We start from the raw sequence: 27892 nt of genomic DNA, 5'->3' as shown, positions 1-27892 counted from the left end.
TTTGCGTTTTTTTGGGTTTTACGTGCGTTTTTTTCTTTCTTGCTATGCCTATGCTCGGGTGGCCTCTGGTTCAATGTTGATTGTTTCGTATTTTTGGAACGGAGCCGTTCGCTCATGTGGGTCCCACGCCTCCGGTACGAAAACAAGCGAGGTTTTGCGTCTTATAAGACATAAAAACAATAAGCATGGATAGTATTTTGGGTGCGATCATACAAGCAGTAATGCACCGGATCCCATTAAAACACCGCAGTTAAGCGTGCTTGGGCGAGAGTAGTACTAGGATGGGTGACCCCCTGGGAAGTCCTCTTGGTGTACCCCCTTTTTCGTTGCCCGTTTGCGTTTTTTTAGGTTTTACGTGCGTGTTTTTTATTCTTTTCTTGCTATGTCTATGCTTGGGCGGCCTCAAGCTAAATGTTGATTGTTTTCGAATTTTCGGAACGGAGCCGATCATTCACGTGGGTCCCACGCCTCGCGTACAAAAAAAACAAGGTTTTCCGTCTTGTAAGAAATAAAAACAATAAGCATGCATAGTATTTCGGGTGCGATCATACCAGCACTAATTTACCGGATCGCATCAGAACTCCGCAGTTAAGCGTGCTTGGGTGAGAGTAGTACTAGGATGGGTGATCCCCTCGGAAGTCCTCGTGTTGCACCCCTTTTTCTTTGCCCGTTTGCGTTTTTTTAGGTTTTACGTGCGGTTTTTTTCATTCTTGCTATGTCTATGCTCGGGCGGCCTCCGGATCAATGTTGATTGTTTTCGTATTTTCGGAACAGTGTCGATCGCTCACGTGGGTCCCACGCCTCGCGTACAAAAACAAACGAGGTTCTGCGTCTTGTAAGACATAAAAATAATAAGCATGGATAGTATTTTCGGTGCGACCATACCAGCACTAATACATCGGATCCCAAAAGAACTCTGCAGTTAAGCGTGCTTGGGTGAGAGTAGTACTAGGATTGGTGACCCCCTGGGAAATCCTCATGTTGCACCCCCTTTTTCGTTGCCCATTTGCGTATTTTTAAGTTTTACATGCGTTTTTTTCTCTTTCTTGCTATGTTTATACTCGGGCGGTCTCCGGTTCAATGTTCATTGTTTTCGTATTTTCGGAACGGAGTCGATCGCTCACGTGAGTCCCACGTCTCACGGACGAAAACAAACGAGGTTCTGCGTCTTCTATGACATAAAAACAATAAGCGTGGATAATATTTCTGGTGCGATCATCCCAGCACTAATGCACCGGATCCCATCAGAACTCCGCAGTTAAGCGTGCTTGGGCGAGAGTTGTACTAGGATGGGTGACCCCCTTGGAAGTCCTCATGTTGCACACCCTTTTTCGTTGCCCGTTTGCGTTTTTTTAGGTTTTACATTCATTTTTATTTTTTCTTGCTATGTCTATGCTCGGGCGGCCTCCGGTTCAATGTTGATTGTTTATGTATTTTCGGAATGGAGCCGATCGCTCACGTGGGTCCCACGCCTCGCGTACGAAAACAAACCAGGTTCTGCGTCTTGTAAGACATAAAAACAGTAAGCGTGGATAGTATTTCGGGTGCGACCATACCAGCACAAATACATCGGATCCCAACAGAACTCCGAAGTTAATCGTGCTTGGGCGAGAGTAGTACTAGGATTGGTGACCCCCTGGGAAGTCCTCATGTTGCACCTCCTTTTTCGTTGCCTGTTTGCATTTTTTTAGGTTTTACGTTCGTTTTTTTTTCATGCTATGTCTATGCTTGAGCGGCCTCCGTTTCAATGTTGATTGTTTTTGTATTTTCGGAACGGAGCCGATCGCTTACATGGGTCCCACGCCTCGCGTACGAAAACAAACGAGGTTCTGCGTCTTGTAAGAAATAAAAACAATAAGCATGGATAGTATTTCAGGTGCAATCATACCAGCACCAATGCACCGGATCGCATCAGAACTCAGCAGTTAAGCGTGCTTGGCCGAGAGTAGTACTACGATGGATGACCCCCTCGGAAGTCCTCGTGTTACAACCCTTTTCTGTTGCCCGTTTGCGTTTTTTTAGGTTTGACGTTCGTTTTTTTCTTTCTTGCTATGTCTATGCTCGAGCGGCCTCCGGTTCAATGTTGATTGTTTTCGTATTTTCGGAACGGATCCGATCGCTCACGTAGGTCCCACGCCTCGCGTATGAAAACAAACAAGGTTTTGCGTCTTGTAAGACATAAAAACAATAAGCATGGATAGTATTTTGGGTGCGATCATACCAACACTAATGCACCGGAGTCCAACAGAACTCTACAGTTAAGCATGTTTGGACGAGAGTAGTACGAGGATGGGTGACCCCGTGGGAAGTCCTCGTGTTGCACCCCTTTTCCGTTGCCCATTTGCGTTTTTTTAAGGTTTTACGTGCGGTTTTTTTTCATTCTTGTTATGTCTATGCTCGGGCGGCCTCCGGTTCAATGTTGATTGTTTTCGTATTTTCGGAATGGTGTCGATCGCTCAAGTGGGTCCCACGCCTCGCGTACGAACACAAACGAGGTTTTGCGTCTTGTAAGAAATAAAAACAATAAGCAAGGATAGTATTCCAGGTGCGATCATACCAGCACTAATGCACCGGATCGCATCAGAACTCCGCAGTTAAGCGTGCTTGGGCGAGAGTAGTACTAGGATGGGTGACCCCTTGAGAAATCCTCAAATTGCACCCCCTTTTTCGTGCCCATTTGCGTATTTTTAAGTTTTACGTGCGTTTTTTTTTCTTTCATCCTATGTTTATGCTCGGGCGGTCTCCGGTTCAATGTTGATTGTTTTCCAATTTTCGGAACGGAGTCGATCGCTCACGTGGGTCCCACGCCTCGCGTATGAAAACAAGCGAGGTTTTGCGTCTTCTAAGACATAAAAACAATGAGCGTGGATAAGATTTTTGGTGCGATCATACCAGCACTAATGCATCGGATCCCATCAAAACTCTGCAGTTAAGCGTGCTTGGGCGAGAGTGGTACTAGGATGGGTGACCCCATTGGGAAGTCCTCGTGTTGTACCCCCTTTTTCGTTACCCGTTTGCGTTTTTTTAGGTTTTACGTGCATTTTATTTTCTTTCTTGCTATGTATGTGATCGGGCGGCCTCAAGTTCAATGTTGATTGTTTTTGTATTTTCGGAACGGAGCTGATCGCTCACGTGGGTCCCACGCCTCGCATACGAAAACAAACGAGGTTCTGCGTCTTGTAAGACATAAAAACAGTAAGCGTGGATAGTATTTCGGGTGCGACCGCACCAACACTAATACATTGGATCCCAACAGAACTCCGCAGTTAAGCGTGCTTGGCAAGAGTAGTACTAGGATTGGTGACCTCCTGGGAAGTCCTCATGTTGCACCCCCTTTTTCGTTGCCCGTTTGCGTTTTTTTAGGTTTTACATTCGTTTTTTTTTCTTTCTTGCTATGTCTATGCTCGGGCGGCCTCCCGTTCAATGTTGATGTTTTTTGTATTTTCGGAACGGAGTCGATCGCTCACATGGGTCCCACGCCTCGCGTACGAAAACAAACGAGGTTCTACGTCTTGTAAGACATAAAAACAATAAGCATGGATAGTATTTCGGGTGCGATCATACCAGCACTAATGCACTGGATCCCAACAGAACTCTGTTGTTAAGCATGCTTGGACGAGAGTAGCACTAGGATGGGTGACCCCTGGGAATTCCTCGTGTTGCACCCCCTTTTTCGTTGCCCGTTTGCTTTTTTTTAGGTTTTACGTGTGCTTTTTTCTTTCTTGCTATGTCAATGCTCGGGCAGTCTCCGGTTCAATGTTGATTGTTTTCGTATTTTCGGAACGGAGTCGATTGCTCACGTGGGTCCCACGCCTCGCGTACGAAACAAACGAGGTTCTGCGTCTTCTAACACATAAAAACAATAAGCATCAATAATATTTCTGGTGCGATCATACCAGCACTAATGCACCGGATCCCATCAGAACTCCGCAGTTAAGCATGCTTGGGCGAGAGTAGTACTAGGATGGGTGACCCCCTGGGAAGTCCTCGTGTTGTACCCCCTTTTTCGTTGCCCGTTTGCGTTTTCTTAGTTTTTACATGCGTTTTTTTTTTCTTGATATGTCTATGCTCGGGCGGCCTCAGGTTCAATGTTGATTGTTTTCGTATTTTCGGAATGGAGCCGAATACTCAAGTGGGTCCCACGCCTCGCGTACGAAAACAAACGAGGTTTTGCGTCTTGTAAGAAATAAAAACAATAAGCATGGATAGTATTCCAGGTGCGATCATACCAGCACTAATGCACCGGATCGCATCAGAACTCCGCAGTTAAGCGTGCTTGGGCGAGAGTAGTACTAGGATGGGTGACCCCCTCGGAAGTACTCGTGTTGCACCCCTTTTCCGTTGCCCGTTTGAGTTTTTTTAGGTTTTACGTGCGGTTTTTTTTCATTCTTGCTATGTCTATGCTCGGGCGGCCTCCGGTTCAATGTTGATTGTTTTCGTATTTTCGAAACGGTGTCGATCGCTCACTTGGGTCCCACGCCTCGCGTAAAAAAACAAACGAGGTTCTGCGTCTTGTAAGACATAAAAACAATAAGTGTTGATAGTATTTCGGGTGCGACCATACCGCCACTAATATATCGGATCCCAACAGAACTCCGCAGTTATGTAACATCAAAAAATACGACCCAAAAAAAAATTTGTTTTAATAATAATAAAAACCATATACAAATCGTCACATCATAAAACCATGTGTCAAATATCTCAACCCATAATAAAATGTCATGAACATTCGTGTCAAATCAAACTATGAATCAAAACAAACTCCCAGGAAAAAAGACTGAAGTTGTGGTGTGTGCGATGTCATCATACCGAGCTCTTCCCTTTACTTGCCGAAGTACCTGAAACCAAAACTGAAACTGTAAGCACAAAGCTTAGTGAGCTCCCCCAAACTACCACATACCATACAAATATATAAATCACATACTAGGCCATGCCCACTGCATCGGACCGAGGTCCGGACTAATTGGGGCCTTGCCCACTGCATCGGACCGAAGTCCGGACTCTGACTGGGACCTTGTCCCCTGCATCGGACCGAAGTCCGGACTAACTGGGGCCTTGCCCCCTCTGCATCGAACCAAAGTCCGAAAACTGACTAGGACCTTGTGTTGGATTAATATCTAAGTCCATAACTATAATTGGTAATACTTGACCCGACCCGACATGGTCCATTTGGGTTGCATGGCATCATGCATTTGGATAGACTAAAATGAGAGAAATAACGCTTAAGGTTTGTTAATATATTATAAGTTCTAATATATTAATAAGGTTATTTAATTAGTATTGATCAATAATTAATTTTGAATTAATTAAGTGATTAAAAGGAGACTAATTAAATATATGGGTTGATTGTGTAAATCATTCATTCTTATATATGTGGGCTTGTGATCCAAGATTCCTTATGTTGGACTAAGTCCATGGGGTGACCCATGGATGCTCCATGGAGGTTAAAATCCATGGAGCATAAGGAATGGGTAAAGTCATGAGTTACATGGTGTAACCCTAATAGCCACCATATAAAAGAATCCCATGGCTCAAGAAATCGTGCACTATGTGTGAGTGTGAGGGCTAGACGATTTCAAGGAGTGTTCAAGTTTCTCTCAAGTTATTCCAAGTGTATTTGGTGTTGTGTGAACCATTTGAGGTGTCACACTTGGGGTACTAGGCACTCAAGCTTCATGAAGACTTTTTACATCAAAGAGGTATGTATTCTATCTTGTTATATTCATTGTTTTGTATGCTAGATTAGGATAATACCTTGAAAGTTCATATTTGCATGTATAATAGAGAAAACATAGATCCAAGGTATTTAGGGTTTCATGTACACTTAGGAGTGTTAGAATGCTCAAAACCCAACAGTGGTATCAAAGCCACGGGTTGTTTTCTGTTATATTGATGCAAATATTTTATTTTCAAAGTTGAAAAAAAAGGAAAAAAAACATGAAGTTTGTCAAATTTTAAGATAATTACTTGTTCTTTTGAAAAATTAATTATTTATAAAATTTGAATAATTTGCTTTATGAGTTGAATTAGGTCAAATTTAATAAAAGATAAAACGATATGATTATTTTATTAGTTTTAAAAGTTTGATCTAAAGAGTTTTATTTTTTGAAACCTCCATAAGTTATGTATATGAAAAGGTTTTAAAAAAAATTGATTCAAAGTTTTTAGGGAGTTACAAAATTTGGTGTTAATGATTTAAAGGATTCCATTACTTAAGAATAAGTTATGGATCACCAAAAGTTTTTTGTGTTACCTTGTTTTATAATTGAATTTAGATTAATGAATAAAATTATGTGATAGTTGGTTTTAATCCAAATTAATCTAAAAGAAGTTCATAAAATGTGTTTATGTAACTTATAAGCCACATTTATGAATCTTAAAACTCATAAAAGTTGTCATAGGTTACAAAATGAAGAATCTTTTTCCTCATTAAATTGTTTTATGTCTCCATAACTTGTCTTCAAGTTATGGATGCTCAAGAGTCACTTCATTAAAGTTTTTAAAACTTTAAATAAACTCATAAGTTATGAAAATCCAAGAGTTTTGAATAGTTTCAAAACTTGCCCTCAAGTTTTGGAATTTGTAAAGTTTTCCCCATGAATACTTTAATTCCAAGTTAGCCCTTAGAATTTTAAAAGTTAAAATTCAACCCTTATACTTTATAATATTAGAAGTTAATAATATTTATATATATATATATATATATATATATATATATATATATATATATGTATGTATAAGAGCAAGTCAGTCTTACCATTAGTAGTCCTCATTCACGAAGTCGGTCTATAAGGGGGGGTATAAGGTTACTGCCTATAAAATGGCAGTTTAATGGGTGTCCACTCTCACCCACCGCTTCCTTGACCGGTGGAGGGTCATTAGCCGAACGGATTTGACAGGACTATACTTCTCCCTTCATTAAAAGTATTAATGATAAATACTAAGTAACTAAACTCTTAATAATACCCAATCTTAGTTACTTAGGAAAATGTGAATAAGGTGCTAATCCATGAAATTACACTTTGCACTTTGTTTAAGTCGGTTAGTGGAGCGTGTGTGGTTAACCGACACACTAACTCGTATTTAACAAGGTAGGCAAAGGGTAACTTAATGTTTATCATAATATCGATGGAGCGTGTGTGGTTAACCGGCACATTGATTGAGGGGTAAACACTTAAGGGTACCAAGTAATTTGCATGGTTACTTCACACCTTGTTTTGTGATCCTCGGCATCCCAGTCACAAAACCTGAAGGGCACACTCGAGATTGAAACATGCCATTGAACAGTTCAATGAATCTCAAAGATCTAGGAGTTTCAAAACCAATTAAAACCTAATAATATATTTCGTTTATCTTGGTGGAAATTGGTGAATCGTCAATCACCTACCTTCAAATATTTTATAGCTTGGAATACAGCATCCCTCTTCCGAGTTATATAAGTATTGTGTTGGGTCCTAGCCTTAATATTTCATATTGGGTGTTATATTAAGGACTTTAAATCAACTATCTTGAATATCTCCAAAAAGATGTCTGGTTTAGACATTTATGATCTTCCCAAATCTCTTGAATCAAGCTTTCCTAAATGAAGATGATGTCCCATGGAAATCATACTTCTTTCACCTCCTCTAATTATTCTCCCTAACCCACAAGTTCTTGAAAAGTTTAAGGTCACTCAAGCCCTATTGGCAAGTAAAGGTCTATGTGTGGTCACATCTTGGAGATGTAGTCACATATTGACAAGCCGGGAGAGTTGGGTGTCAAAGTCTTGAGAAAGTTGGTGGCTCAATCACTTTCTAAGTCACATAGTGAGTTCCTTTGGGACACCTATGAAATAAACTATGACAAGACCCTTAATGATCTTATCTATTTGCTAAGATCAACTTCCTAAAAGTTTATGGACATTGACAATGATGACATTGGATATCCAGTAAAGCTTTCTCTTCCCAATGGAAAGGGATTGGCCATAGTCAACTCGGTTGACCAAATGGTAAAGAGAAAAGCTAAATTTGTGATAGTCCCGTGTACCGTTACCAAAGGATCCATATGTTAATATTGCCAAAGGAAGTGACATTGGTTGCGAAGCTGCCAAATTTACCTAAGGATGTTAAAGTCAATAAGTTTGGCTCTACTTTAGGTAAAGTCCATTGTGTAACTCTATTAAGTGCATGTTGATTCTGATCGCGAAGATGGATTTCAATCGCATGGTTCGGTGATCTGAATTTTAGGCTATTACTTAAGAGTTATGATATTTATATTGCTTAGGAATAGATAACAAAAAGGTTTTCATATGGATTGTAAGGATAAGTTTTCCGCAAAGTTTTAAAATAAAAGAAAAAGGTTTTGATTTTATTTATTTTAAGTATCCTTACAATGGCATTTGTGAAAAGTTGTTGCTTATAAGATTCCACTGATAGCAATATTGGAAAGTGAATTTGATTCTTTCATTTGTGGTAGTGTCTAAATTTACCAAATAAGGAAAGATTCTCATCACCCAAGTTTCAGTTGGATAGAAACTTGGAATCATGCAAGTTGTATAGCATGATGAATGAGAACTTTCAAGCATTGAAAAAAAATTAAGACTAACTACTTGTTCACATGGATGTGTGAGTCAAGTGAAGGACTAAGGGATCGAGTACACATTCTTGTGCACTGGTCAAGTCCACCACAAAAGATCGATAAGACTATTCGTCATGGTTTACTAAAGCTCAGTAAATATGATTATACTTACAAGCTTAAGTGTAACTCTGAGACATTGGAAAAGGTTCCAATGTATGGCAGAGCGAATAAGAAGAATCAAATTAGGCAGAAGGATAAAAGTTTCTCAAATCTGAAAAGATGGGAGAGTACTGTAGTATCAGTTTTGTGATCATCTTAATGATTAAGAAATCATAGCACAATTAGTTCTCTAAGGAAATCTTAGTGCATTCTTATGACTAAGAAGAGGAATCTTGAAATGTTGAAATGGTTAAATCAAGAAGATGAGTCATACTTCGTTCCAATACAAGTCTTAGAGTCATACTCCAAGATTGTAATTTGAGTGACATGTCTTAAAGAAGGTTTAAAACACTTGTCAAATGTAAGAGTAAAAGTTTCCTACTCTTGTACATTTGAAATTGGTAAGTTGTGATGTTTTGGATAAAACAAAGACCAAATAAGGCCAATTATGTGAAATCTTTGTCTTGATTAGAATCCGCACTATCTCTTGGATGTTTGACAAGGGAGTCTTATAGGTCAAGAGGACAGTTGTAACACCGTAAATTTCAAAACAAATTTTCGAATTTTATAAAAACATAATTCACTTAATATTCATAAAAACACCCATGTTTGAAATTCAATCCTAGTCATACAAAATCCCAAGATCTCATAATCGTAAAATCCCGTATATGTGTACTGATCAAGCCGGCGCCTTCCCACGGTCGTCACTAGTACCTGAAACAAATAACACCAAACACTGTAAGCACAAAGCTTAGTGAGTTCCCCAAAATACCATATATATAACAAATATTAGCCACTCGAGGCTATAACTCTGTGGGTCCGTGCACCCAAACTCTGTGAACCCTCAAGTTCTAACTCTGTAAACATGCACATCATAAATCACATAGAATAATGCAATGCAACACATAACACATATATAGCATACAAACACTGTATCATAACTCTGGTTACCTACTCAAGGTAAAGTATAGTGAGAAGACTCACCTCGTGTATCTCGATAAGTCGCAAATCCCTGAATCACTCGTGCTCGATTCCTCGAGCTATAATCCTCCTATATACAACACATATCTCTAAGTAACACATTCAAGACTAAGGTTGACTAACCCTACTAAGTCAACACTGGTCAACCCTGGTCAACGGTCAACGATCAACTTTGACTGGACTCGGCGAGTGCACCAAAGCGACTCGGCGAGTGTGAGCGCATACACTGATTTCCCTAAAATCCCCACCTGACGCGTCGTGTATTCTCCTAACTTGACGAGTGTCACCTGGTATGAGTTGTGGGGCTTCCACGACTCAACTCGCCGAGTCTCAAGAACAACTCGGCGAGTCCCAGCTTGACTCAGTCCACCTGTGAACCTACTCTGACTCTCCCTGACTCACTGAGTCAATCCCTCAACTCGACAAGACCACTCGCTGAGTGGTGCTGGGAAATCTTCATGCTACTCGCTGAGTCTGTTCTTCGGACTCGGCGAGTTCATGCCATGCAATGACTCAAACTCACTCCTAAGGTCAGATCTGTTCCACTAACTCATAGATCCAGTCCTTCCAAGCTTATTTATCACGTAAAGTCGCTATCTTGATGTACATACAACCTCTATATGACCATATATGATGAATTAGCCACAAATACCACAACTCAAGGTCATAACCTCCATTGTTCTTCATAAAGCTTGATGAATGAGGCTCTCTGGACCTCTATGGATCCAGATCCAAAGCCTCATCACTAGCAAGGGACTATTTGGCCATCAAATCAACCCAACAAAGGCCACAATAAACCCTAAATCCAAATATACTTCACAAAATAGAAGATGAGCCGAAATCATACCTCTAGATCGATGATCTAAGCTTCAAATCCACAGTATAGCAACCTCCTTTGCTTCCTCTTGGCTAGAACTCCCTCTCCTTTGCTAAACAACACACAAAGGTCAAGAAATGCTTCCTTTCTCTCTCAAAACGTTCAAGCACTCTAGGGTTTCTCTCTATGGACTGGTGAGCACAAATGACGGCCATAAGGCCCTTTAAATAGGTCTCATACCCCGGAAATTAGGGTTTCATTAAACAGCGTGGACTCGCCGAGTCCAAACGCGAACCTGCGTCCAAACTGCGATCCTACTCGGCGAGTTTGAGCTCCAACTCGCCGAGTCCCCTTACAAATCACCAAAAATACAAGAATAAAATAATACATGGAAATCCGGGCTGTTACAACAGTGGGAGTCTTAAAGGTCTTGAAAGTCTCAAGAACTAATCAAGAATAAAACCTGAAGTTCTTCACTAGCACACGACTTGAGGTTTATAACCTATCATGTTGACATATTCTATGCCCATTCCAGTTAAAGTTGGCTTTGCATATGAGTTTTTAGAGTTCTCAATTGGTTGCACAACAACTTGGAAGCAATGGCAGGCCCTTGAGCTGCCAGGTGGCAGGAAATTAAGATTGAGTTCAATCCATATGAGTTTGGATTTGTCATTATCCTTGTCTTGTGATTATGGTTTTGACAAATTCATATAGGTAGGAACTCATACACCATAAAAATCTAAGTGTCATAAGGTTTCTCTCTGATTCATGAAAATGATGGTGAGGAAACACTTTCACTAAGTAGATTTTAGCTAGATAGCAATTGTGATATTTGCATTCTCAAAGTCGTTAGTGGAGCGTGTGTGGTTAACCAGCACACTAACCTGGACTTGTGATAAGTGGCAAAAAGGTCTAACCATTATGATTACAACATCCCTCTTCATAATTGTTTAGACACACCTATGAGCTATCTAAGGGAAGGTGTATGATTTTGATAAAGTTTTATCAAAACAATCTAGTATCAGAAATCTGAACTTTGGTAAGAAAGTCAGCTGATTTCTGAGTACATGTCAAAGCTAGTGGGAGCATAAGTGTCATGCTAATAATCATCATGTTAGTGGGAGCATGATAATTATGATAAGTATTGCAAGTTAGCAATGCTAATTATAGAAAACAAAAGTTTCAATTGGGAAAGAGTTGTTTTGCTATAATTAAGGGAGAAGAAATTATACTTCATCTCAAATCTAAAAACTTAGATTGAGGTTTTAATCGTATTTAGTCAAGGATATATATATATATATATATATATATATATATATATATATATATATATATATATATGAATTTCATGTTGGAATGGCTCAACATAAGAAAATTCTGTATATGGTTCCATTATTTGCGTTCTAAAATTCAATTATGATTACAGCATCCCTTTTCATAATCTGAATTATGAGAACTTAGCAAATAGAAATGGAAATGTTATAGCAAAAGACTGGTTTAGTCTTTATGTGAGACATTATGAATCGTGTCCCATATGCTTCGGATATAGGATCGATTACATGTGCTATATTCATCCTTTCTAGAATTTTCCAAATGCCTGGGGCATTAAGAAGGGAAAAGGTCTAGAATTGGATATGACTAAAAGGATTAATCAATTGTTGAGGACAATCTAAGGTTTACCAAAGATTGGGTGCTCAAGGAAAGTTGGAAGTATAGTGACAATTCTGGAAGGACCATATTGACATAATTTGTAAGGAGGCAACTCTTGTTCAGAAGTGATAGTCAAAATGAATCTGGAAATGTTTCAAAGTTAGAATTTTCAATCTATGTAAGATTAAGGAAACTTAATGCAAGAAGGATGTTTCCAAGGAGTTGATCTCCTTTGGAATACTTTGTAATGTTTGTTGTCAAGTCCTTGTGACTTTGTGCATAATCATTACAAGAGGATCAATGCATATAAGTTTAGAATCTAACAGATTTCAGTAAATCGCATGAATTTGGAATTTTTGCATTTGCAGTAAGGATTTGGGACTATGAAAAGAGGATCATTGGAGTTATGTTCAATTGATCTATTTCAAAAAGTAAAGATCATAGACAAACATAGTATGCATACTTGGTGTATGACATGATTAGTGTTTAGAAAACATAGTGTACATGCTTGGAGCATGGGACAACTATTGTTTTAAATTCAAGAATAAAGTTGATAGCTGAAATAGTATACAATGAATAATGTGTAATCATATGGTGATAAATAAAAGGTGTTTTATTTATGTACATAGGTTTTGATACCATATTGGATTCAATTATTCTTGTGTTTCATTTTGCATGTTTTGACTTCCAGAATAAACTAGGTTATTCTTCCGGATGACTAAGTTATTCAAACCATCCACAGTCGATCATATGTTGGAAGTAGATATGAATCAAGACTGTCATGGGTTGGCTTGTAGAGGTCTAAGATGTTGGACAAAGGGCTACAACACTCATGAGTGCTCATAAGTTCTGAGTATTGGATTCAACTCGCACTCATTGGAATCACTTCATGGATTTTATCACGAGTGATCATGAGACGATAATATATTATATTCTTCAAACCTAGAGATATGAGTTGTTACTATGAGTTGGTTGTACATTGATTGCACGAAAACGCATTCGGTAACTCGGTGTTATAAAACGTGCCTTTGTGTATGATTCAACAAGTGGTAGACCAAGCCATATGAGTAGAAGTTTATCCATTCCTTTTAGCTTCGGGATAAAAGCAATATCTGTGGTCCCCTCGATGATTTGATGATGACAAATGGAAGTGCTCGGCCGGGCCAGGACTGATTTGATTTGTTCAATTAGTCAGTCGTCATAAATCGGAAATCGGGAAACAGCAAATGGATAGAGAGAATGATTATAATCCATGTCTCAGTCCATATGATATGTAGAATGGAGGAATATATGATCCCTTATCTAATGGACAAGTCATTGACAAAGGTCAGAGTTCATCTACAAGGTCAGAGTTCGACAGAAGCTTTTGAGAGCTACGATTGCCAGTCAGTTCTTGAAGTCATACACAATAATAGTTTTAGACTTATCCAAGTGGGAGACTATTGGATTAATGTCTAAGTCCATAACTATAATTGGTAAGACTTGACCCGACCCGGCATGGTCCATTTGGGTTGCATGGCATCATGCATTTGGATAGACTAAAATGAGAGAAATAACACTTAAGGTTTGTTAATATATTATAAGTTCTAATATATTAATAAGGTTATTTAATTAGTATTGATCAAGAATTAATTTGGAATTAATTAAGTGATCAAAAGGAGACTAATTAAATATATGGGTTGATTATGTAAATCATTCATTCTTATATATGTGGGCTTGTGATCCAAGATTCCTTATGTTGGACTAAGTCCATGGGGTGACCCATGGATGCTCCATGGAAGTTAAAATCCATGGAGCATAAGGAATGGGTAAAGTCACGAGTTACATGGTGTAACCCAAATAGCCACCATATAAAAGAATCCCATGGCTCAAGAAATCGTGCACTATGTGTGAGTGTGAGTGCTAGACGATTTCAAGGAGTGTTCAAGTTTCTCTCAAGTTATTCCAAGTGTATTTGGTGTTGTGTGAACCATTTGAGGTGTCACACTTGGGGCACTAGGCACTCAAGCTTCATGAAGACTTTCTACATCAAAGAGGTATGTATTCTATCTTGTTATATACATTGTTTTCTATGCTAGATTAGGATAATACCTTGGAAGTTCATATTTGCATGTATAATAGAGAAAACATAGATCCAAGGTATTTAGGGTTGCATGTACACTTAGGAGTGTTAGAATGCTCAAAACCCAACACCTTGTCCCCTGCATCGGACCGAAGTCCGGAACTAACTAAACAAAGCATAACATAAACATATCAACTAACATGAACACACATATACTGCATACTGCATCGGGTCGTGACCCGGAACACATAACACATAAATCCTGTCTAAGCCACGAAGGCATCAAACATGCTAACTACTGCATCGGACCGAGGTCCGGAAACTACTGCTAGCTAAACGGGTCGGCATTGTGGCCTTAGACCCGTTCCTACTGGAAGGAAACTCACCTCGTAGCCTAGCTGCTGAAAGAACTGCTCCGGAATCTGTCTGCTGCGGCTCCGGCTTCACCCCGACTACAATTTCCATTAGTACCCTCAATCAAATACTGATAATAATACTAAGGGTAAAAAGTCTATCTTAACCTTGTTCAAAGCCAACCTATCAAACAAAGTCAACATTCAGTTGACCTGACTCGTCAAGTTGGGTCACCAACTCGTCGAGTCCTTACTCTCACTTTCATGCTTCTACTCGCTACTACTCGTCGATTTTGGCATAAACTCGACGAGTTCCTCTTCGAAACTAACACTCAGTCAATTTACATCCGACTCGCCGAGTTGTACGAACAACTCGTCGAGTTCTCCTTCAACATATGAACACTCTGACTGTGACTCGCCAAGTTGTATGAACAACTCGTCGAGTCTGTTCTTGAGGCATGAAGATTTCCTGGGACTCGCCGAGTCAGGGCATTGACTCGCTGAGTTCTTCCATGAATGAGTCTACCCTCCAGCTCACTGAGTCCATCTGTCACTCACTGGTTCCACTCGGCATAACTCGAAAAGGGGAAAACAGGGGACTCGCGACTCGACTCGCCGAGTCTAAAGAACGACTCACCGATTCGTATGCATGCAAACACTGTATACTTGATTCTGCTTGAAACCAGTCCATTCCATTCATAGATATGGGTTCTTGGGGCTCGATTAACACGTAAAGTTTCCAACTTTACGTGTAAATAACATCAAATGAAGGTTTTAGGGTTCAAAGCACACTATAAGAGTAGATCTAGAGCTTTCATGCAAAATGGCTCCATAAAGGTGCTAGATCTAAGCTTCTGGAACTCAAACCTAGCTAGATCCAAAGGCTAATCATCTCAATGAGTCCTCTATGCTACTACTAAGCCAAGAAATGGTTCAAGAATAGCTTTAATGGCTTTAAAAAGGGGATTTAAGCATAGAAACAGAAAAGGGCCAAGACATACCTTACTATCTTCTGAAATTCCTCAAGGATCTGGATCTCTTTCCTCTCCTCTTGATCTACCTTCCTTTTTCTCTCAAGATCTTCAAAGAAACACACCAAATCTCACAAAATGCAAAGGGGACTCTAGGGTTTCGAAAATGATGCTCTGAGGGGTAATGGGGGCTGACTAGAGGCCCCAAAAGTTGTTTAAATAGGGTGCAAACCCTTGAAATTAGGGTTTCATCCAGACTGGCGGGCTCGCCGAGTCCGGAATATGGACTCGTCGGGTCGCCAACTTAAACGTGCTCGAAATCCCGACTCTACTCGACGAGTACGACTACTGACTCGTCGAGTTCCCCCCTAAAACTAGAAGAAAAATAATTATCTAAATCTCATACCAGAATTCGGGTGTTACAAGTTGAGCGTGCTTGGGTGAGAGTAGTACTAGGATGGGTGACCCCCTGGGAAGTCCTCATGTTGCACCTCCTTTTTCATTGCCTGTTTGCGTATTTTTAAGTTTTACGTGCGTTTTTTTTTCTTTCTTGCTATGTTTATGCTCGGGCGGTCTCCGGTTCAATGTTGATTGTTTTCGTATTTTCGGAACGGTGTCGATCGCTCACGTAGGTCCCACGCCTCGCGTACGAAAACAAACGAGGTTCTGCGTCTTGTAAAACATAAAAACAGTAAGCGTGGATAGTATTTCGGGTGCGACCATACCAGCACTAATACATCGGATCCCAATAGAACTCCGCAGTTAAGCGTGCTTGGGCGAGAGTAGTACTAGGATTGGTGACCCCCTGGGAAGTCCTCATGTTGCACCTCCTTTTTCGTTACCCATTTGTGTTTTTTAAGGTTTTACGTTTTTTTCTTTCTTGCTATGTCTATGCTCGAGCGGCCTCCTGTTCAATGTTGATTGTTTTCGTATTTTCGGAATGGATCCAATCACTCACGTGGGTCCCACGCCTCGTGTAGGAAAACAAATGAGGTTCTTCGTCTTGTAAGACATAAAAACAATAAGCATGGATAGTATTTCGGGTGCGATCATACCAGCACTAATGCACTGGATCCCAACAGAACTCTGTTGTTAAGCATGCTTGGACGAGAGTAGCACTAGGATGGGTGACCCCCTGGGAAGTCCTCGTGTTGCACCCCCTTTTTCGTTGCCCGTTTGCGTTTTTTTAGGTTTTAGGTGTGTTTTTTTCTTTCCTGCTATGTCAAAGCTCAGGCGGCCTCTAGTTCAATGTTGATTGTTTCGTATTTTCGGAACGGAGCCGATCGCTCAGTGGGTCCCATGCCTCCGGTACGAAAACAAACGAGGTTCTGCGTCTTGTAAGACATAAAAACAATAAGCATGGATAGTCTTTCGGGTGCGATCATACCAGCACTAATGCATCGGATCCCAACAGAACTCCGCGGTTAAGCGTGCTTTGGCGAGAGTAGTACTAGGATGGGTAACTCCCTGGGAAGTCCTCGTGTTGTACCCCCTTTTTCGTTGCCCGTTTGGTTTTTTTTAGGTTTTACATGCGTTTTTTTTTCTTTCTTAATATGTCTATGCTCGGGCGACCTCAGGTTCAATGTTGATTGTTTTCGTATTTTCGGAACGGAGCCGATCGCTCACATGGGTCCCACGCCTCGCGTACGAAAACAAACGAGGTTTTACATCTTGTAAGAAATAAAAACAATAAGCATGGATAGTATTTCAGGTGCGATCATACCAGCACCAATGCATCGGATCGCATCAGAACTCCGCAGTTAAGCGTGCTTGGGCGAGAGTAGTACTAGGATGGGTGACCCCCTCGGAGGTCCTCGTGTTGCACCCTTTTTCCGTTGCCCGTTTGAGTTTTTTTAGGTTTTACGTGTGGTTTTTTTTCTTTCTTGCTATGTCTATGCTCGGGCGGCCTCCGGTTCAATGTTGATTGTTTTCGTGTTTCCCGAACGGAGCCGATCCCTCACGTGGGTCCCACGCCTCGCGTACGAAAGCAAACGAGGTTCTGCATCTTGTATGACATAAAAACAATAAGCATGGCTAGTATTTCGGGTGCGATCATACCAGCACTAATGCATCGGATCCCATCGGAACTCTGCAGTTAAGCGTGCTTGGGCGAGAGTAGCACTAGGATGGTTGACCCCCTTGGAAGTCCTCGTGTTGCACCCCCTTTTTTGTTGCCCGTTTGTGTTCTTTTATGTTTTAGGTGCGTTTTTTTTCTTTCTTGCTATGTCTATGCTCGGGCGGCCTCCGGTTCAATGTTGATTGTTTTCGTCTTTCCCGAACGGAGCCGATCCCTCACGTGGGTCCCACGCCTCGCGTACGAAAGCAAACGAGGTACTGCGTCTTGTATGACATAAAAAACAATAAGCATGGATAGTATTTCGGATGCGATCATACCAGCACTAATGCACCGGATCCCATCAGAACTCCGCAGTTAAGCGTGCTTGGGCGAGAGTAGTACTAAGATGGGTGACACCCTGGGAAGTCCTCGTGTTGCACCCCCTTTTTCGTTGCCCGTCTGCGTTTTTTTATGTTTTAGGTGCGATTTTTTTCTTTCTTGCTATGTCTATGCTAGGGCGGCCTCCGGTTCAACGTTGATTGTTTTCGTGTTTCCCGAACGGAGCCCGTCCCTCACATGGGTCCCACGCCTCGCGTACGAAAGCAAACGAGGTTCTGCGTCTTGTATGACATAAAAACAATAAGCATGGATAGTATTTCGGGTGTGATCATACCAGCACTAATGCACCGGATCCCATCAGAACTCCGCAGTTAAGCGTGCTTGGGCGAGAGTAGTACTAGGATGGGTGACCCCCTGGGAAGTCCTCGTGTTGCACCTCCTTTTTCGTTCCCCGTCTGCGTTTTTTTATGTTTTAGGTGCCTTTTTTTTCTTTCTTGCTATGTCTATGCTCGGGCGGCCTCTGGTTCAATGTTGATTATTTTCGTGTTTCCCGAACGGAGTCGATCCCTCACGTGGGTCCCACGCCTCGAGTACGAAAGCAAACGAGGTTCTGCATATTGTATGACATAAAAACAATAAGCATGGATGGCATTTCGGGTGCGATCATACCAGCACTAATGCACCAGATCCCATCAGAACTATACAGTTAAGCGTGCTTGGGCGAGAGTAGCACTAGGATGGGTGACCCCCTGGGAAGTCCTCGTGTTGCACCCCCTTTTTCGTTGCCCGTTTGCGTTTTATGTTTTAGGTGCGTTTTTTTTTTCTTTTCTTACTATGTCTATGCTCGGGCGGCCTCCGGTTCAATGTTGATTGTTTTCGTGTTTCCCGAACGGAGCCGATCCCTCACGTAGGTCCCACTCCTCGCGTACGAAAGCAAACGAGGTACTGCGTCTTGTATGACATAAAAAAGAATAAACATGGATAGTATTTCGGGTGCGATTATACTAGCACTAATGAACCGGATCCCATCCGAACTTCGCAGTTAAGCGTGCTTGGGCGATAGTAGAACTAGGGTGGGTGACCCCTTGGGAAGTCCTCGTGTTGCACCCCTTTTTCGTTGCCCGTTTGCGTTTTATGTTTTAGGTGCGTTTTTTTTTCTTTCTTGCTATGTCTATGCTCGGGCGGCCTCCGGTTCAATGTTGATTGTTTTCGTGTTTCCCGAACGGAGCCGATCCCTCACGTAGGTCCCACGCCTCGCGTACGAAAGCAAACGAGGTACTGCGTCTTGTATGACATAAATAACAATAAGCATGGATAGTATTTCCGATGCGATCATACCAGCACTAATGCACCGGATCCCATCAGAACTCCGCAGTTAAGCGTGCTTGGACGAGTGTAGCACTAGGATGGGTGACCCCCTGGGAAGTCCTCGTGTTGCACCCTTTTTTCCGTTGCCCGTCTGCGTTTTTTTATGTTTTAGGTACTTTTTTTTTTCTTTCTTGCTATGTCTTTTATCGGGCGGCCTCCGGTTCAATGTTGATTGTTCTCGTATTTTCGGAACGGAGTCGATCGCTCACGTGGGTTCCTCACCTCGCGTAAAAAAACAAACGAGGTTCTGCTTCTTCTAAGACATAAAAACAATAAGCGTGGATAGTATTTTGGGTGCGATCATACCAGCACTAATGCACCGGATCCCATCAGAACTCCGCAGTTAAGCGTGCTTGGGCGAGAGTAGCACTAAGATGGGTGACCCTCTGGGAAGTCCTCGATTTGCACCCCTTTTTCGTTGCCCGTCTGCGTTTTTTTATGTTTTATGTGCGTTTTTTTTCTTTCTTGCTATGTCTATGCTCGGGCGGCCTCCGGTTCAATGTTGATTGTTTTCGTGTTTCCCAAACGGAGCCGATCCCTCACGTGGGTCCCACGCCACGCCTACGAAAGCAAACGAGGTTATGCGTCTTGTATGACATAAAAACAATAAGCATGGATAGTATTTGGGTGTGATCATACCAGCACTAATGCACCGGATCCCATCAGAACTCTACATTTAAGCGTGCTTAGGCGAGAGTACCACTAGGATGGGTGACCCCCTGGGAAGTCCTCGTGATGCACCCCCTTTTTCGTTGCCCGTCTGCGTTTTTTTATGTTTTAGGTGCGTTTTTTTTTTCTTTCTTGCTATGTCTATGCTCGGGCGGCCTCCGGTTCAATGTTGATTGTTTTCGTGTTTCCCGAACGGAGCCGGTCCCTCACGTAGGTCCCACGCCTCGGGTACGAAAGCAAACGAGGTACTGCGTCTTGTATGACATAAAAAACAATAAGCAGGGATAGTATTTCGGATGCGATCATACCAGCACTAATGCACCGGATCCATCAGAACTCCGCAGTTAAGCATGCTTGGGCGAGAGTAGTACTAATATGGGTGACCCCTGGTAAGTCCTCGTGTTGCACCCCCTTTTTCGTTGCCCGTCTGCGTTTTTCTATGTTTTAGGTGCGTTTTTTTTTTCTTTCTTGCTATGTCTATGCTCGGGCGGCCTCCGGTTCAATGTTGATTATTTTCGTGTTTCCCGAACGGCGCCGATCCCTCACGTGGGTCCCACGCCTCGCGTATGAAAGCAAACGAGTTTCTGCGTCTTGTATGACATAAAAATAATAAACATGGATAGTATTTGGGTGCGATCATACCAGCACTAATGCACCGGATCCCATCAGAACTCCGCAGTTAAGCGTGCTTGGGCAAGAGTACCACTAGGATGGGTGACCCCCTGGAAAGTCCTCGTGATGCACCCCCTTTTTCGTTGCCCGTCTGCGTTTTCTTATGTTTTAGGTGCGTTTTTTTTCTCTTTCTTGCTATGTCTATGCTCGGGCGGCCTCCGGTTTAATGTTGATTGTTTTCGTGTTTCCCAAACGGTGCCGATCCCTCACGTGGGTCCCACACCTCGCGTATGAAAGCAAACGAGGTTCTGCGTCTTGTATGCAATAAAAACAATAAGCATGGATAGTATTTCGGGTGCGATCATACTAGCACTAATGCACCGGATCCCATCGGAACTCTGCAGTTATGCGTGCTTGGGCGAGAGTAGCTCTAGGATGGGTGACCCCCTGGGAAGTCCTCATGATGCACCCCCTTTTTCGTTGCCCGTCTACGTTTTTTATGTTTTAGGTGTGTTTTTTTTCTGTCTTGCTATGTCTATGCTCGGACGGCCTCCTGTTCAATGTTGATTGTTTTCGTGTTTCCCGAACGGAGCCGATCCCTCACGTGGGTCCCACACCTCGCGTATGAAAGCAAACGAGGTTCTGCGTCTTGTATGACATAAAAACAATAAGCATGGATAGTATTTCGGGTGCGATCATATCAGCACTAATGCACCGGATCCCATCAGAACTCCGCAGTTAAGCGTGCTTGGGCGAGAGTAGGACTAGGATGGGTGACCCCCTGCGAAGTATTCGTGTTGCACCCTCTTTTTCGTTGCCCGTCTGCATTTTTTTATGTTTTAGGTGCGTTTTTTTTCTTTCTTGCTATGTCTATGCTCGGGCGGCCTCCGGTTCAATGTTGATTGTTTTCGTGTTTCCCGAACGGAGCCGATCCCTCACGTGGGTCCCACGCCTCGCGTACGAAAGCAAACGAGGTTCTGCATCTTGTATGACATAAAAACAATAAGCATGGCTAGTATTTCGGGTGCGATCATACCAGCACTAATGTATCGGATCCCATCGGAACTCTGCAGTTAAGCGTGCTTGGGCGAGAGTAGCACTAGGATGGGTGACCCCCTTGGAAGTCCTCGTGTTGCACCCCCTTTTTCGTTGCCCGTTTGTGTTTTTTTATGTTTTAGGTGCGTTTTTTTTCTTTCTTGCTATGTCTATGCTCGGGCGGCCTCCGGTTCAATGTTGATTGTTTTCGTCTTTCCCGAACGGAGCCGATCCCTCACGTGGGTCCCACGCCTCGCGTACGAAAGCAAACGAGGTATTGCGTCTTGTATGACATAAAAAAAATAAGCATGGATAGTATTTCGGATGCGATCATACCAGCACTAATGCACCGGATCCCATCAGAACTCCGCAGTTAAGCGTGCTTGGGCGAGAGTAGTACTAAGATGGGTGACACCCTGGGAAGTCCTCGTGTTGCACCCCCTTTTTCGTTGCCCGTCTGCGCTTTTTTATGTTTTAGGTGCGATTTTTTTCTTTCTTGCTATGTCTATGCTAGGGCGGCCTCCGGTTCAACGTTGATTGTTTTCGTGTTTCCCGAACGGAGCCCGTCCCTCACATGGGTCCCACGCCTCGCGTACGAAAGCAAACGAGGTTCTGCGTCTTGTATGACATAAAAACAATAAGCATGGATAGTATTTCGGGTGTGATCATACCAGCACTAATGCACCGGATCCCATCAGAACTCCGCAGTTAAGCGTGCTTGGGCGAGAGTAGTACTAGGATGGGTGACCCCTTGGGAAGTCCTCGTGTTGCACCTCCTTTTTCGTTGCCCGTCTGCATTTTTTTATGTTTTAGGTGCCTTTTTTTTCTTTCTTGCTATGTCTATGCTCGGGCGGCCTCTGGTTCAATGTTGATTATTTTCGTGTTTCCCGAACGGAGTCGATCCCTCACGTGGGTCCCACGCCTCGAGTACGAAAGCAAACGAGGTTCTGTATCTTGTATGACATAAAAACAATAAGCATGGATGGCATTTCGGGTGCGATCATACCAGCACTAATGCACCGGATCCCATCAGAACTATACAGTTAAGCGTGCTTGGGCGAGAGTAGCACTAGGATGGGTGACCCCCTGTGAAGTCCTCGTGTTGCACCCCCTTTTTCGTTGCCCGTTTGCGTTTTATGTTTTAGGTGCGTTTTTTTTTCTTTTCTTACTATGTCTATGCTCGGGCGGCCTTCGGTTCAATGTTGATTGTTTTCGTGTTTCCCGAACGGAGCCGATCCCTCACGTAGGTCCCACTCCTCGCGTACGAAAGCAAACGAGGTACTGCGTCTTGTATGACATAAAAAAGAATAAACATGGATAGTATTTCGGGTGCGATTATACTAGCACTAATGAACCGGATCCCATCCGAACTTCGCAGTTAAGCGTGCTTGGGCGATAGTAGAACTAGGATGGGTGACCCCTTGGGAAGTCCTCGTGTTGCACCCCTTTTTCGTTGCCCGTTTGCGTTTTATGTTTTAGGTGCGTTTTTTTTTCTTTCTTGCTATGTCTATGCTCGGGCGGCCTCCGGTTAAATGTTGATTGTTTTCGTGTTTCACGAACAGAGCCGATCCCTCACGTAGGTCCCACGCCTCGCGTACGAAAGCATACGAGGTACTGCGTCTTGTATGACATAAAAAACAATAAGCATGGATAGTATTTCGGATGCGATCATACCAGCACTAATGCACCGGATCCCATCAGAACTCCGCAGTTAAGCGTGCTTGGGCGAGAGTAGTACTAATATGGGTGACCCCTGGGAAGTCCTCGTGTTGCACCCCCTTTTTCGTTGCCCGTCTGCGTTTTTCTATGTTTTAGGTGCGTTTTTTTTTCTTTCTTGCTATGTCTATGCTAGGGCGGCCTCCGGTTCAATGTTGATTGTTTTCGTGTTTCCCGAACGGAGCCGATCCCTCACATGGGTCCCACGCCTCGCGTACGAAAGCAAACGAGCTTATGCGTCTTGTATAACATAAAAACAATAAGCATGGATAGTATTTCGGGTGTGATCATACCAGCACTAATGCACCGGATCTCATCAGAACTCTGCAGTTAAGCGTTCTTAGGCGAGAGTAGCACTAGGTTTTGACCCCCTGGGAAGTCCTCGTGTTGCACCCTTTTTTTCGTTGCCCGTCTGTGTTTTTTTATGTTTTAGGTACTTTTTTTTCTTTCTTGCTATGTCTTTTATCAGGCGGCCTCCGGTTCAATGTTGATTGTTCTCGTATTTTCGGAACGGAGTCGATCGCTCACGTGGGTCCCTCACCTCGCGTAAAAAAACAAACGAGGTTCTGCGTCTTCTAAGACATAAAAACAATAAGCGTGGATAGTATTTTGGGTGCGATCATACCAGCACTAATGCACCGGATCCCATCAGAACTCCGCAGTTAAGCGTGCTTGGGCGAGAGTAGCACTAAGATGGGTGACCCTCTGGGAAGTCCTCGTGTTGCACCCCTTTTTCGTTGCCCGTCTGCGTTTTTTTATGTTTTATGTGCGTTTTTTTTCTTTCTTGCTATGTCTATGCTCGGGCGGCCTCCGGTTCAATGTTGATTGTTTTCGTGTTTCCAAAACAGAGCCGATCCCTCACGTGGGTCCCACGCCACGCCTACGAAAGCAAACGAGGTTATGCGTCTTGTATGACATAAAAACAATAAGCATGGATAGTATTTGGGTGTGATCATACCAGCACTAATGCACCGGATCCCATCAGAACTCTACATTTAAGCGTGCTTAGGCGAGAGTACCACTAGGATGGGTGACCCCCTGGGAAGTCCTCGTGATGCACCCCCTTTTTCGTTGCCCGTCTGCGTTTTTTTATGTTTTAGGTGCGTTTTTTTTCTTTCTTGCTATGTCTATGCTCGGGCGGCCTCCGGTTCAATGTTGATTGTTTTCGTGTTTCCCGAACGGAGCCGGTCCCTCACGTAGGTCCCACGCCTCGGGTACGAAAGCAAACGAGGTACTGCGTCTTGTATGACATAAAAAACAATAAGCATGGATAGTATTTCGGATGCGATCATACCAGCACTAAAGCACCGGATCCCATCAGAACTCCGCAGTTAAGCGTGCTTGGGCGAGAGTAGTACTAATATGGGTGACCCCTGGGAAGTCCTCGTGTTGCACCCCCTTTTTCGTTGCCCGTCTGTGTTTTTCTATGTTTTAGGTGCGTTTTTTTTTCTTTCTTGCTATGTCTATGCTCGGGCGGCCTCCGGTTCAATGTTGATTGTTTTCGTGTTTCCCGAACGGAGCCGATCCCTCACATGGATCCCACGCCTCGCGTACGAAAGCAAACGAGGTTATGCGTCTTGTATAACATAAAAACAATAAGCATGGGTAGTATTTCGGGTGTGATCATACCAGCACTAATGCACCGGATCTTATCAGAACTCTGCAGTTAAGCATTCTTGGGCGAGAGTAGCACTAGGTTGGGTGACCCCCTGGGAAATCCTCGTCTTGCACCCTTTTTTTCGTTGCCCGTCTGCGTTTTTTTTATGTTTTAGGTACTTTTTTTTTCTTTCTTGCTATGTCTTTTATCGGGCGGCCTCCGGTTCAATGTTGATTGTTCTCGTATTTTCGGAACGGAGTCGATCGCTCACGTGGGTCCCTCACCTCGCGTAAAAAAACAAACGAGGTTCTGCGTCTTCTAAGACATAAAAACAATAAGCGTGGATAGTATTTTGGGTGCGATCATACCAGCACTAATGCACCGGATCCCATCAGAACTCCGCAGTTAAGCGTGCTTGGGCGAGAGTAGCACTAAGATGGGTGACCCTCTGGGAAGTCCTCGTGTTGCACCCCTTTTTCGTTGCCCTTCTGCGTTTTTTTATGTTTTATGTGCGTTTTTTTTTCTTTCTTGCTATGTCTATGCTCGGGCGGCCTCCGGTTCAATGTTGATTGTTTTCGTGTTTCCCAAACGGAGCCGATCCCTCACGTGGGTCCCACGCCACGCCTACGAAAGCAAACGAGGTTATGCGTCTTGTATGACATAAAAACAATAAGCATGGATAGTATTTGGGTGTGATCATACTAGCACTAATGCACCGGCTCCCATCAGAACTCTACATTTAAGCGTGCTTAGGCGAGAGTACCACTAGGATGGGTGACCCCCTGGGAAGTCCTCATGATGCACCCCCTTTTTCGTTGCCCGTCTGCGTTTTTTTATGTTTTAGGTGCGTTTTTTTCTTTCTTGCTATGTCTATGCTCGGGCGGCCTCCGGTTCAATGTTGATTGTTTTCGTGTTTCCCGAACGGAGCCGGTCCCTCACGTAGGTCCCACGCCTCGGGTACGAAAGCAAACAAGGTACTGCGTCTTGTATGACATAAAAAACAATAAGCATGGATAGTATTTCGGATGCGATAATACCAGCACTAATGCACCGGATCCCATCAGAACTCCGCAGTTAAGCGTGCTTGGGCGAGAGTAGTACTAATATGGGTGACCCCTGCGAAGTCCTCGTGTTGCACCCCCTTTTTCGTTGCCCGTCTGCGTTTTGCTATGTTTTAGGTGCGTTTTTTTTTCTTTCTTGCTATGTCTATGCTAGGGCGGCCTCCGGTTCAATGTTGATTGTTTTCGTGTTTCCCGAACGGAGTCGATCCCTCACATGGGTCCCACGCCTCGCGTACGAAAGCAAACGAGGTTATGCGTCTTGTATAACATAAAAACAATAAGCATGGGTAGTATTTCGGGTGTGATCATACCAGCACTAATGCACCGGATCTCATCAGAACTCTGCAGTTAAGCGTTCTTGGGCGAGAGTAGCACTAGGTTGGGTGACCCCCTGGGAAGTCCTCGTCTTGCACCCTTTTTTTCGTTGCCCGTCTACGTTTTTTTTATGTTTTAGGTACTTTTTTTTTCTTTCTTGCTATGTCTTTTATCGGGCGGCCTCCGGTTCAATGTTGATTGTTCTCGTATTTTCGGAACGGAGTCGATCGCTCACGTGGGTCCCTCACCTCGCGTAAAAAAAAAACGAGGTTCTGCGTCTTCTAAGACATAAAAACAATAAGCGTGGATAGTATATTGGGTGCGATCATACCAGCACTAATGCACCGGATCCCATCAGAACTCCGCAGTTAAGCGTGCTTGGGCGAGAGTAGCACTAGGATGGGTGACCCCCTGGGAAGTCCTCGTGTTGCACCCCTTTTTCGTTGCCCATCTGCGTTTTTTTATGTTTTATGTGCGTTTTTTTTCTTCCTTGCTATGTCTATGCTCGGGCGGCCTCCGGTTCAATGTTGATTGTTTTCGTGTTTCCCAAACGGAGCCGATCCCTCACGTGGGTCCCACGCCACGCCTACGAAAGCAAACGAGGTTATGCGTCTTGTATGACATAAAAACAATAAGCATGGATAGTATTTGGGTGTGATCATACCAGCACTAATGAACCAGATCCCATCAGAACTCTACATTTAAGCGTGCTTAGGCGAGAGTACCACTAGGATGGGTGACCCCCTGGGAAGTCCTTGTGATGCACCCCCTTTTTCGTTGCCCGTCTGCGTTTTTTTATGTTTTAGGTGCGTTTTTTTCTTTCTTGCTATGTCTATGCTCGGGCGGCCTCCGGTTCAACGTTGATTGTTTTCGTGTTTCCCAAACGGAGCCGATCCCTCACGTGGGTCCCACGCCATGCCTACGAAAGCAAACGAGGTTATGCGTCTTGTATGACATAAAAACAATAAGCATGGATAGTATTTGGGTGTGATCATACCAGCACTAATGCACCGGATCCCCTCAGAACTCTACATTTAAGCGTGCTTAGGCGAGAGTACCACTAGGATGGGTGACCCCCTGGGAAGTCCTTGTGATGCACCCCCTTTTTCGTTGCCCGTCTGCGTTTTTTTATGTTTTAGGTGCGTTTTTTTCTTTCTTGCTATGTCTATGCTCGGGCGGCCTCCGGTTCAATGTTGATTGTTTTCGTGTTTCCCGAACGGAGCCGATCCCTAACGTGAGTCCCACGCCTCGCGTACGAAAGCAAACGAGGTTCTGCGTCTTGTAAGACATAAAAACAATAAGCATGGATAGTATTCCTGGTGCGATCATACCAGCACTAATGCACCGGATCGAATCAGAACTCCGCAGCTAAGCGTGCTTGGGCAAGAGTAGCACTAGGATGGGTGACCCCTAGGAAGTCCTCGTGTTACACCCCTTTTTTCGTTGCCCGTCTGGGTTTTTTTTTATGTTGTAGGTGCGTTTTTTTTTCTTGCTTGCTATGTCTACGATCGAGCGGCCTCCGGTTCAATGTTGATTGTTTTCGTGTTTTCCGAACGGAGCCAATCCCTCATGTGG

General features: G+C 43.2%; 33 non-coding genes and 15 pseudogenes across 33 annotated transcripts; all 48 read left to right on the top strand.

Moving 5' to 3' along the window:
• Positions 1–199: 199 nt before the first annotated feature.
• Positions 200–318, top strand: LOC145080297 (5S ribosomal RNA; annotated as a pseudogene).
• A 219-nt stretch (positions 319–537) lies between these two features.
• On the top strand, positions 538–656 carry LOC145076760 (5S ribosomal RNA). Its single transcript, XR_013692794.1, has one exon. It is a non-coding gene; the product is annotated as a 5S ribosomal RNA (ribosomal RNA).
• Positions 657–871: 215 nt separating this feature from the next.
• Positions 872–990, top strand: LOC145079061 (5S ribosomal RNA). Its single transcript, XR_013694587.1, has one exon. It is a non-coding gene; the product is annotated as a 5S ribosomal RNA (ribosomal RNA).
• Positions 991–1207: 217 nt separating this feature from the next.
• LOC145077741 (5S ribosomal RNA) lies at positions 1208–1326 on the top strand. The gene has a single exon (XR_013693372.1). It is a non-coding gene; the product is annotated as a 5S ribosomal RNA (ribosomal RNA).
• A 216-nt stretch (positions 1327–1542) lies between these two features.
• Positions 1543–1661, top strand: LOC145078944 (5S ribosomal RNA). Its single transcript, XR_013694475.1, has one exon. It is a non-coding gene; the product is annotated as a 5S ribosomal RNA (ribosomal RNA).
• Positions 1662–1874: 213 nt separating this feature from the next.
• On the top strand, positions 1875–1993 carry LOC145080175 (5S ribosomal RNA; annotated as a pseudogene).
• Positions 1994–2207: 214 nt separating this feature from the next.
• LOC145079628 (5S ribosomal RNA) lies at positions 2208–2326 on the top strand (annotated as a pseudogene).
• A 217-nt stretch (positions 2327–2543) lies between these two features.
• Positions 2544–2662, top strand: LOC145075862 (5S ribosomal RNA). The gene has a single exon (XR_013692535.1). It is a non-coding gene; the product is annotated as a 5S ribosomal RNA (ribosomal RNA).
• A 216-nt stretch (positions 2663–2878) lies between these two features.
• Positions 2879–2998, top strand: LOC145079479 (5S ribosomal RNA). Its single transcript, XR_013694991.1, has one exon. It is a non-coding gene; the product is annotated as a 5S ribosomal RNA (ribosomal RNA).
• Positions 2999–3215: 217 nt separating this feature from the next.
• On the top strand, positions 3216–3333 carry LOC145080481 (5S ribosomal RNA; annotated as a pseudogene).
• Positions 3334–3550: 217 nt separating this feature from the next.
• LOC145079950 (5S ribosomal RNA) lies at positions 3551–3668 on the top strand (annotated as a pseudogene).
• A 214-nt stretch (positions 3669–3882) lies between these two features.
• Positions 3883–4001, top strand: LOC145085355 (5S ribosomal RNA). The gene has a single exon (XR_013699757.1). It is a non-coding gene; the product is annotated as a 5S ribosomal RNA (ribosomal RNA).
• Positions 4002–4215: 214 nt separating this feature from the next.
• On the top strand, positions 4216–4334 carry LOC145085608 (5S ribosomal RNA). Its single transcript, XR_013700001.1, has one exon. It is a non-coding gene; the product is annotated as a 5S ribosomal RNA (ribosomal RNA).
• Positions 4335–16260: 11926 nt separating this feature from the next.
• LOC145078677 (5S ribosomal RNA) lies at positions 16261–16379 on the top strand. Its single transcript, XR_013694213.1, has one exon. It is a non-coding gene; the product is annotated as a 5S ribosomal RNA (ribosomal RNA).
• Positions 16380–16590: 211 nt separating this feature from the next.
• Positions 16591–16709, top strand: LOC145079193 (5S ribosomal RNA). The gene has a single exon (XR_013694714.1). It is a non-coding gene; the product is annotated as a 5S ribosomal RNA (ribosomal RNA).
• Positions 16710–16922: 213 nt separating this feature from the next.
• LOC145079197 (5S ribosomal RNA) lies at positions 16923–17041 on the top strand. Its single transcript, XR_013694717.1, has one exon. It is a non-coding gene; the product is annotated as a 5S ribosomal RNA (ribosomal RNA).
• A 217-nt stretch (positions 17042–17258) lies between these two features.
• On the top strand, positions 17259–17377 carry LOC145076164 (5S ribosomal RNA). Its single transcript, XR_013692617.1, has one exon. It is a non-coding gene; the product is annotated as a 5S ribosomal RNA (ribosomal RNA).
• Positions 17378–17593: 216 nt separating this feature from the next.
• LOC145078612 (5S ribosomal RNA) lies at positions 17594–17712 on the top strand. The gene has a single exon (XR_013694152.1). It is a non-coding gene; the product is annotated as a 5S ribosomal RNA (ribosomal RNA).
• Positions 17713–17929: 217 nt separating this feature from the next.
• Positions 17930–18048, top strand: LOC145085445 (5S ribosomal RNA). The gene has a single exon (XR_013699843.1). It is a non-coding gene; the product is annotated as a 5S ribosomal RNA (ribosomal RNA).
• A 216-nt stretch (positions 18049–18264) lies between these two features.
• On the top strand, positions 18265–18383 carry LOC145083971 (5S ribosomal RNA). Its single transcript, XR_013698430.1, has one exon. It is a non-coding gene; the product is annotated as a 5S ribosomal RNA (ribosomal RNA).
• A 216-nt stretch (positions 18384–18599) lies between these two features.
• On the top strand, positions 18600–18718 carry LOC145075631 (5S ribosomal RNA). The gene has a single exon (XR_013692477.1). It is a non-coding gene; the product is annotated as a 5S ribosomal RNA (ribosomal RNA).
• Positions 18719–18935: 217 nt separating this feature from the next.
• LOC145079326 (5S ribosomal RNA) lies at positions 18936–19054 on the top strand. Its single transcript, XR_013694847.1, has one exon. It is a non-coding gene; the product is annotated as a 5S ribosomal RNA (ribosomal RNA).
• Positions 19055–19268: 214 nt separating this feature from the next.
• On the top strand, positions 19269–19387 carry LOC145076235 (5S ribosomal RNA). The gene has a single exon (XR_013692631.1). It is a non-coding gene; the product is annotated as a 5S ribosomal RNA (ribosomal RNA).
• A 217-nt stretch (positions 19388–19604) lies between these two features.
• On the top strand, positions 19605–19723 carry LOC145073336 (5S ribosomal RNA). Its single transcript, XR_013691323.1, has one exon. It is a non-coding gene; the product is annotated as a 5S ribosomal RNA (ribosomal RNA).
• A 214-nt stretch (positions 19724–19937) lies between these two features.
• LOC145080051 (5S ribosomal RNA) lies at positions 19938–20056 on the top strand (annotated as a pseudogene).
• Positions 20057–20275: 219 nt separating this feature from the next.
• Positions 20276–20392, top strand: LOC145079911 (5S ribosomal RNA; annotated as a pseudogene).
• Positions 20393–20609: 217 nt separating this feature from the next.
• Positions 20610–20728, top strand: LOC145078829 (5S ribosomal RNA). Its single transcript, XR_013694360.1, has one exon. It is a non-coding gene; the product is annotated as a 5S ribosomal RNA (ribosomal RNA).
• A 218-nt stretch (positions 20729–20946) lies between these two features.
• LOC145080086 (5S ribosomal RNA) lies at positions 20947–21065 on the top strand (annotated as a pseudogene).
• A 215-nt stretch (positions 21066–21280) lies between these two features.
• On the top strand, positions 21281–21399 carry LOC145076459 (5S ribosomal RNA). Its single transcript, XR_013692685.1, has one exon. It is a non-coding gene; the product is annotated as a 5S ribosomal RNA (ribosomal RNA).
• A 216-nt stretch (positions 21400–21615) lies between these two features.
• On the top strand, positions 21616–21734 carry LOC145077608 (5S ribosomal RNA). Its single transcript, XR_013693343.1, has one exon. It is a non-coding gene; the product is annotated as a 5S ribosomal RNA (ribosomal RNA).
• A 216-nt stretch (positions 21735–21950) lies between these two features.
• LOC145085444 (5S ribosomal RNA) lies at positions 21951–22069 on the top strand. The gene has a single exon (XR_013699842.1). It is a non-coding gene; the product is annotated as a 5S ribosomal RNA (ribosomal RNA).
• A 216-nt stretch (positions 22070–22285) lies between these two features.
• Positions 22286–22404, top strand: LOC145084573 (5S ribosomal RNA). The gene has a single exon (XR_013699014.1). It is a non-coding gene; the product is annotated as a 5S ribosomal RNA (ribosomal RNA).
• Positions 22405–22620: 216 nt separating this feature from the next.
• On the top strand, positions 22621–22739 carry LOC145078665 (5S ribosomal RNA). Its single transcript, XR_013694202.1, has one exon. It is a non-coding gene; the product is annotated as a 5S ribosomal RNA (ribosomal RNA).
• Positions 22740–22955: 216 nt separating this feature from the next.
• LOC145079246 (5S ribosomal RNA) lies at positions 22956–23074 on the top strand. The gene has a single exon (XR_013694764.1). It is a non-coding gene; the product is annotated as a 5S ribosomal RNA (ribosomal RNA).
• A 214-nt stretch (positions 23075–23288) lies between these two features.
• Positions 23289–23406, top strand: LOC145085636 (5S ribosomal RNA). The gene has a single exon (XR_013700029.1). It is a non-coding gene; the product is annotated as a 5S ribosomal RNA (ribosomal RNA).
• A 217-nt stretch (positions 23407–23623) lies between these two features.
• Positions 23624–23740, top strand: LOC145080462 (5S ribosomal RNA; annotated as a pseudogene).
• A 215-nt stretch (positions 23741–23955) lies between these two features.
• Positions 23956–24074, top strand: LOC145085157 (5S ribosomal RNA). The gene has a single exon (XR_013699569.1). It is a non-coding gene; the product is annotated as a 5S ribosomal RNA (ribosomal RNA).
• A 214-nt stretch (positions 24075–24288) lies between these two features.
• On the top strand, positions 24289–24407 carry LOC145080050 (5S ribosomal RNA; annotated as a pseudogene).
• Positions 24408–24624: 217 nt separating this feature from the next.
• Positions 24625–24742, top strand: LOC145085465 (5S ribosomal RNA). The gene has a single exon (XR_013699863.1). It is a non-coding gene; the product is annotated as a 5S ribosomal RNA (ribosomal RNA).
• Positions 24743–24959: 217 nt separating this feature from the next.
• LOC145080023 (5S ribosomal RNA) lies at positions 24960–25078 on the top strand (annotated as a pseudogene).
• A 217-nt stretch (positions 25079–25295) lies between these two features.
• LOC145085156 (5S ribosomal RNA) lies at positions 25296–25414 on the top strand. Its single transcript, XR_013699568.1, has one exon. It is a non-coding gene; the product is annotated as a 5S ribosomal RNA (ribosomal RNA).
• A 215-nt stretch (positions 25415–25629) lies between these two features.
• Positions 25630–25748, top strand: LOC145080444 (5S ribosomal RNA; annotated as a pseudogene).
• Positions 25749–25964: 216 nt separating this feature from the next.
• Positions 25965–26082, top strand: LOC145075360 (5S ribosomal RNA). The gene has a single exon (XR_013692417.1). It is a non-coding gene; the product is annotated as a 5S ribosomal RNA (ribosomal RNA).
• A 217-nt stretch (positions 26083–26299) lies between these two features.
• LOC145078903 (5S ribosomal RNA) lies at positions 26300–26418 on the top strand. The gene has a single exon (XR_013694431.1). It is a non-coding gene; the product is annotated as a 5S ribosomal RNA (ribosomal RNA).
• A 216-nt stretch (positions 26419–26634) lies between these two features.
• On the top strand, positions 26635–26753 carry LOC145084870 (5S ribosomal RNA). The gene has a single exon (XR_013699296.1). It is a non-coding gene; the product is annotated as a 5S ribosomal RNA (ribosomal RNA).
• Positions 26754–26967: 214 nt separating this feature from the next.
• On the top strand, positions 26968–27086 carry LOC145079571 (5S ribosomal RNA; annotated as a pseudogene).
• A 214-nt stretch (positions 27087–27300) lies between these two features.
• Positions 27301–27419, top strand: LOC145080390 (5S ribosomal RNA; annotated as a pseudogene).
• A 215-nt stretch (positions 27420–27634) lies between these two features.
• Positions 27635–27752, top strand: LOC145079954 (5S ribosomal RNA; annotated as a pseudogene).
• The last annotated feature ends 140 nt before the right edge of the window (positions 27753–27892 follow it).

The sequence above is a fragment of the Lactuca serriola genome, chromosome 1, assembly GCF_051521515.1.
Source record: "Lactuca serriola cultivar US96UC23 chromosome 1, Lser_US96UC23_V15, whole genome shotgun sequence".
NCBI classification, from domain to species: domain Eukaryota; kingdom Viridiplantae; phylum Streptophyta; class Magnoliopsida; order Asterales; family Asteraceae; genus Lactuca; species Lactuca serriola.
This window is presented reverse-complemented; position numbering and strand designations above follow the sequence as displayed.